Raw genomic sequence first — 6,362 nt, forward strand, 5'->3', positions numbered from 1 at the left:
GTAGGAGCTGAGGAAGCCACTTTGAGGTGTAGCACCTCGGAACTGCTCACCTGTAGTTTTATATAAGAGAGATACAAATTTAATCTATTGTATTTTGGGTCTCTTTGTTATAGCAGCCTAACATTTACTCTAACTAATGTGAGTATGTGTGTCTAAGAATAGTAGTTGTGAGGAAAGAAGTCTGTGGGATAAAAAAAAATTTTTTTAAAAGGACTAGAGTTAAAGCAGATCATTCTGAATGACATGTTACCAGTAGGTTTTGCCCGTTGCAAATCACCTGAATTATAGTCACTGGTTGAAACTCACCCTTAGGCACACAGAAGGTGCCTCCAAATTTTTGTTTTTAATTTTTAACTTTTTAAATTTTAAATTATTTGGGGGAGGTAACTAGGTTGGTTTGTTTGTTTTTTAAATGGAGGTACTAGGGACTGAACCCAGGATCTCATGCACAAATTCTTATTGCATTGAAACTGAGCCAGTGATCATTCTTCCCCTCAAAATGATTTCAAATGGCATAGTTCAAAGAGCACCAGACTTAAGGTCCGAAAGTCTGAGGTCTAATTCTACTCTGCCTTTTCAGCCTTATACAAGTTGCTTAATCTCTCTGTGTTTGTTTCATCATCTGTAAGATGAAGATGGTGGTAACTGCCTCTTGAATCACTGTGAAGGTTGGCTTAGCACAATGCTTGGCACATAACACTTACTGCTGTCTCCTGCCCAGCGCTCTGCCTTGCCCCCCACAGAACAGCCTTATGACACGAGCATTAGACAGAGTGCCGGCCTCACTCCTGCTGTCTCTTGTCTCACCAGTCCACTGTGGAAAACATGCAGGGATGCATCAGCCCTTACCTTGGGGCCTGAATTTTGATTAGCACAGAGATAGTCCTGGAGTAATGCTGGCACAGTCCAGGAGTCTTTTTACAAACAGAGTTAATCAGTGAAACCTGGAGGGAGAGCCTTATGGCATTTGGGAAACGTGACAGTGAGGGCCATCATGTGGCTGAAGTGCTGAAATCACGATCAGAGCCTCTGGGCCCATCAGCATGACCTTTGGAGTCAGAGGTGCCTGGGCAAGAATGTCTGGTTGGTTTGAGTTCAGGGTGGCTCCAGTCTCCACCAAGAAACCTGGGAAAACCTCTCTGTTGGACAGCCCAGGGACTGACATCAACCTGAATTGCTGCTGGGTATAAGGAGAAGCTTTCTTAACAAACCCAGAACAATTAGACATTGTGCAAGCAGGTAGATCAACAGTCTGCATCCAAATCCCACAGCAAGCGTGCTTGGATATCAGCTTACAGCCCCTGGGGAGAGGTGTTGTTCCCCTGGGCTGTAAACGCCTCAACCCAACCTCCAGCTAAGTCCTCAGCCCTCACTTGTCCTCATGCAGCTATTCTCGATCAGTGGACCCAAACCTCATATGTGCGTCTGCTCCTCTGGGGACCTGCTGGACTCCCAGAGGCTGAGCTCTGGTCCCCACTTGCCCTTTCCTCAGCAGGGGCCTGTCCATCTCTTCCTAATCTAGTATGGTCAAGTGCAGGTTTGCAAGCACAGCAGGCCATCCTCCTCCCCATCTAGGCAGGGATTGGGGCTCCAGGCTGGTAGGGTATGAATCAGACCAGCCCAGGCATAGCCCTCCCTACTCTGCTTGCATTTCCCAAAGTGTATATGCAAATTTTAAGTAGTTTGGGGATGAAAAGTTTATTTTACGGTCATATGTTTATTTTAATTGGTATAGAAAAAAAATAACAAGCCCAATAAACTGGTGACTTCGTGGATATTATTACTTAGGACAATGCTAAATTTTTTAAGTGAGTAAATTTAATATAGAGCTAAAAACCATGTATAGTAACTGATGGTGCAGGTGACTTGACACCAAAGCAAGTATGATGCTGGAAAAGTGCTCTTCACTAGGCCGATTCTCCAGTTGAAAAAAGAGCAACAAGATTGTTCAATTGACCCAAATACTCTTTCCAGCTAACAAGTGCAGTCTCTTGTCCGGAGGATTATTTACCTCAGAAGTTGAGTTAAGACAGTCGTAGTAGTAGTTGTGCTCGCTTCGGCAGCACATATACTAAAATTGAAATGACACAGAGAAGATTAGCATGGCCCCTGAGCAAGGATGACATGCAAATTTGTGAGGTGTTCCATATTTTTTTGAGACTTGCAAATATTAACTACTATATATAAAATAGATATACAGGTTTCTTTTGTATAGCACAGGGAAGTATATTCAATATCTTGTAGTAACCTATAATGAAAAAGAATATGAAAATGAATATATGTATGTGTATACATAACTGGAACATTAAGCTGTGCACCAGAAATTGACACATTGTAACTGACCATGCTTCAATTAAAAATAATTTTTAAAAGATAGCAGTAGTTTAAGCAAACCAGATTTCCATTTTAGGGAGATGATTCTGAAACCATCTGAGTTGCCAGAAAAATACAAGGCACCCAATTCAATTTGAATGTTAGATTAATTATTGCATGGGACATACTTATACTGAAAATTATTCATCGATGGTCGGAAATTCCAATTTAACTGGATGTCCGTCCTGTATTTTTATTTGATAAATCTGGCAACCCTACTCTGAAAGTTTGTTATTCTCAGCTTCCCTTGTGTATCCTGCATGCCAATCCTGGCAAATCCACCTTGTAGTATGTTTCAACCCCTTTCCTCCTCATTAGTTTAGGTCTTTATCACGTTCAGCTGATGTGGTCAGGATCTCCTGACTTGTTTTTCTGGCTGCAGATGTATTGCCTCTGATTCCTTCTGCTGCCAGAGTCATCGTCCTACAATGCAACTCTGACCCCTGCAAAACAGCCTCTGCCATGTTGCTGCTTCTCCCACTAAAGTCCAAACTCCTTAGCATGTCCAATCTAGCCCCCGTTTTTCTCCACCAGCCCAGCCACACTGGACTTGGCCTTTCCCTCCCTACAGTGTACCCTTTCATGTATCTTCGGATTTGCTTCTGCTAACCTCACAGCCTGGAAAAACCAGCTTTGGGCTTTCATCCTTAATCTCAGTGTCACCTCCTCAGTGAAACCTCTCCAGTGCCCCAGTTCTCCCTGCCTCTGGCAGAGGGCATCTGGAGGGCACTGGTCACATCTGTGATTTTCCACCTCAGATTTGCAGTGAAGCATCCCAGAGGAGGTTCCTGAGTGGGGTCCTCACTCAGGAGGTGTAGCAGGAGGGGTCTGGGGACTCTTGAGGCACCAGGAGCTTAGGAGGAGAAGAAAGGGACGAGTGGAAGGGTGTAAAGAAGTTTGGACGTGTGGGTGCTTCCTTCTCCTCTCCTGTTTTGGTCACCATTTATTGAGCAACAGGAGCTCACTCGCCGCTGTGTGCACACAATCTCATTTAATCCTCCTGCCAGCCCTGCAGGCTCATCCTGCCGTTCTCAAATGAGGAATTGATAATAGAAGTTGCGTGATTTGGCCCCAAATGCATAACTCATCATAACTAAAAATAGCTAGACTTAGAACCCAAATCTTCTTACTGTAAGTCCGGTACTATTTACAGAACTCTGCACCGCACCGCTCCCCCCCCGACATGTCCCTTCCTCCCCGATGCCCCCGCTATATCAGAACGAGTCTCTGAAAAACAAACCATTTTTTCTTTGTAGGCTGCAAGTTCATCATTCTGTAGATGACAGCTTCATTTGGCTTAGTATGTTGAATTGGCGATGATTAGGATTTCGCCATGAATGTTTCCAGGGGGGAAAAAAAAGGAAAAAAGAATGGATTCTTTAATTGCTACTGGGGCAAACAGTTGGCTAAACAGGCAGCTGATGCATTTTGCAAAAGGGAAAAGCAGGATGGAAGTCTAGGGTAGAACTGGAACCCTTTCTCTGACCCCTGGGCTATAGAACATTCCAGGCAGCATTTTCCTAGGAAGAGATTTTTGCTTTCTGAGTCAGAAACTCAGAATGGTTTTTTTAGACCCCAAAAATATTGTTTTAAATTTCACCACCACTTAGATCTCTCTTAGAAATTCAAAACACTCCCAAGTTTTGGGTTTTTTTTTCTTATCCTACCTTAAAAAATCATTTTAAGAATTGAGTTATAACATCTACTATAGTGTAGAATGCACAAAGCATGCTATTAAACGGATCCTTACACATGAGACACCAGCCCTCAGATCAAGATGTAATACGTTTCTTTTGCCTCAAAAGGGTCCCTCGTGCCCTTCCCAGTCAAATATCACTGCCCAGGCACAACTATTATTCTGGTGTCTATCAACCTCAATTAGTTGTACGTATTCCCGAATGTCACAACATGCATCCTTCTATGTCTGGTTTCTGCTCTGGACGATGTTTTTGTTTAATTTATAATTATTATTTTTTATTTTATTTTGATGGGGGTGGGGAGGTAATTAGGTTTAATTTATTTTTAAAGGCGGTACTGGGGATTGAACCCAAGACCTCGTGCATGCTAAGCATGTGCTCTACCGTTTGAGGTATACCCTCCCCTCAGGACGATGTTTTTGAAATTCTCCTATGTCATGTGTGTCTGTAGTTTGTTTCTTTTAATTGCTGAGTAACATTTTATTGTATGAATGATCCACAATTTATTGATCTGTCCTTTGGTATTTGGGTTGTTTCTAGTTTTGTACTGTTAAGGACAAAGCTAATGTGAACATTTTTGTACATGGCTTTTGATAGGTATATCCATTCATTTCTTTTGGGAACATCTCCAGATACGGGGTTGCTGGGTCGTGGAATTGACTCTCAAAGTTTTAAGGAAATGATATCAACTCCCCTATCATCTGAAGGAGATTGCCCTTCAGTGAACCTCTAAAGTAGATAAAGATGTATTTATTGATTTGAAAGTTTTTAGTGCTCCTTCCTCTCCTACTCCAATTCCAGTCCAGATACCCAGTCAACCTGAGTCTGTTCACTGTTTTCCCATTATTATGGAAATTTATAAGGATATGCAAACCCAGAGAGAATCGTGCTGTGAATTCCCAGATACCCACACCCAGTTGCAGCAGTGATCAATACCTTCCCAACCCTGCCTCATCTATCTTCCTCATCAATTTTTTTTTCCTGGAATATTTTAAAGAAAATTCTGGACCTAACATAGTTTTAGTTCAAAGGGGCTTCTGCCTCTCCTGTCGCCACTTCTCAGCCCAATTTTGCGGTTTATAATCCTAGAATCTCCATGTGGGGAACTGCAGAAGTCAAGCAGTTTGAACCTATCAGAACGTGGATGCCCTGTGACATCCCTCTAAGTGATTGCTGAGATTGGCTTGTGATCTCCGCTACTGGAGGACACGCTCCTTCTTAAGAGAAAGCACAGCTGGAAGGCTAGTTGTTATAAAGGTGTTCTCTTTGTTGACGCCAAATCTGCTTTTTAAGAAATTTTAACTCAGACATAGGCCTGGCCTTTTAAGTAAACCCAGAGGAGGAGCAGGTAATTTATGGTTAGGCATATTGAAGCATTTATACTTTTACTTTTTGTTTTTTCTTTCTTAGTTTTAATTGTGGTAAACACACACATACTATAAAATTTCCCCTCTTAACCATTTTTAAGTGTTCAGTTCAGAAGTGTTAACTATAGTCATGTTGTGCAACAGATGTCTAGAACTTTTTCATCTTGCAAAACGGAAGCTCTATACCCATCAAATAACAACACTCCTTTTCCGCTTCCCCCAGCCCCTGGCAACCACAATTCTACTTTCTGTTTCCATGAATTTGACTACTCTAGCTATCTCACATAAATGGAATCATACGTCGTTTGTCCTTTTGTGACTGGCTTATTCCTCTCAGCAAAATGTCCTTAAAGTTCACACATGTTGTAGCAGGTGAACAGGACCTCCTTCTTTTTTAAGGCTGTATATTATTCTAGTGTGTTTGGGGTGGTGTGTGTACATTTTCTTTATCCATTCGTTTGTCAGTGGACATCAGGGCTGCTTCCACCTCTTGGCTATTGTGAATAATGCTACAGTGAACGTGGGTGGCCAAATACTTCTTCAAGACCTTGCTTTAAATTCTTTTGGGTCCCCAGAAGTGGGATTGCTAGATCATATAGTAATTCCATTTTTAGTTTTTTGAGGAAACTCCATACTGTTTTGCCTAGGGGCTATACCATTTTACATTCCTACCAGCAGTGCAGAAGGGTTCCAATTTCTCCACATCCTTGTCAACACTTAGTTTCTGGTTTTTGTTTTTGTTTTTTGTTTTTTATAGTGGCCATCCTAATGGGTATGAGGTGATGTCCCACTGTGGTTTTAACTTGCATTTCTCTAATGATTAGTGATGTTAAGTATCTTTTCATATGCATGGTGGCCATTTGTATGTGTCCTTTGAGAAATATCTATTTAGTTCCTTTGCCTGTTTTTAAATTGGGTCATTTGT

General features: G+C 41.9%; 1 non-coding gene across 1 annotated transcript; it reads left to right on the forward strand.

Moving 5' to 3' along the window:
- The first annotated feature begins 2,047 nt into the window (after window positions 1-2,047).
- LOC123616559 (U6 spliceosomal RNA) lies at window positions 2,048-2,154 on the forward strand. The gene has a single exon (XR_006724571.1). It is a non-coding gene; the product is annotated as a U6 spliceosomal RNA (small nuclear RNA).
- The last annotated feature ends 4,208 nt before the right edge of the window (window positions 2,155-6,362 follow it).

The sequence above is a fragment of the Camelus bactrianus genome, chromosome 21 (assembly GCF_048773025.1).
Source record: "Camelus bactrianus isolate YW-2024 breed Bactrian camel chromosome 21, ASM4877302v1, whole genome shotgun sequence".
NCBI classification, from domain to species: domain Eukaryota; kingdom Metazoa; phylum Chordata; class Mammalia; order Artiodactyla; family Camelidae; genus Camelus; species Camelus bactrianus.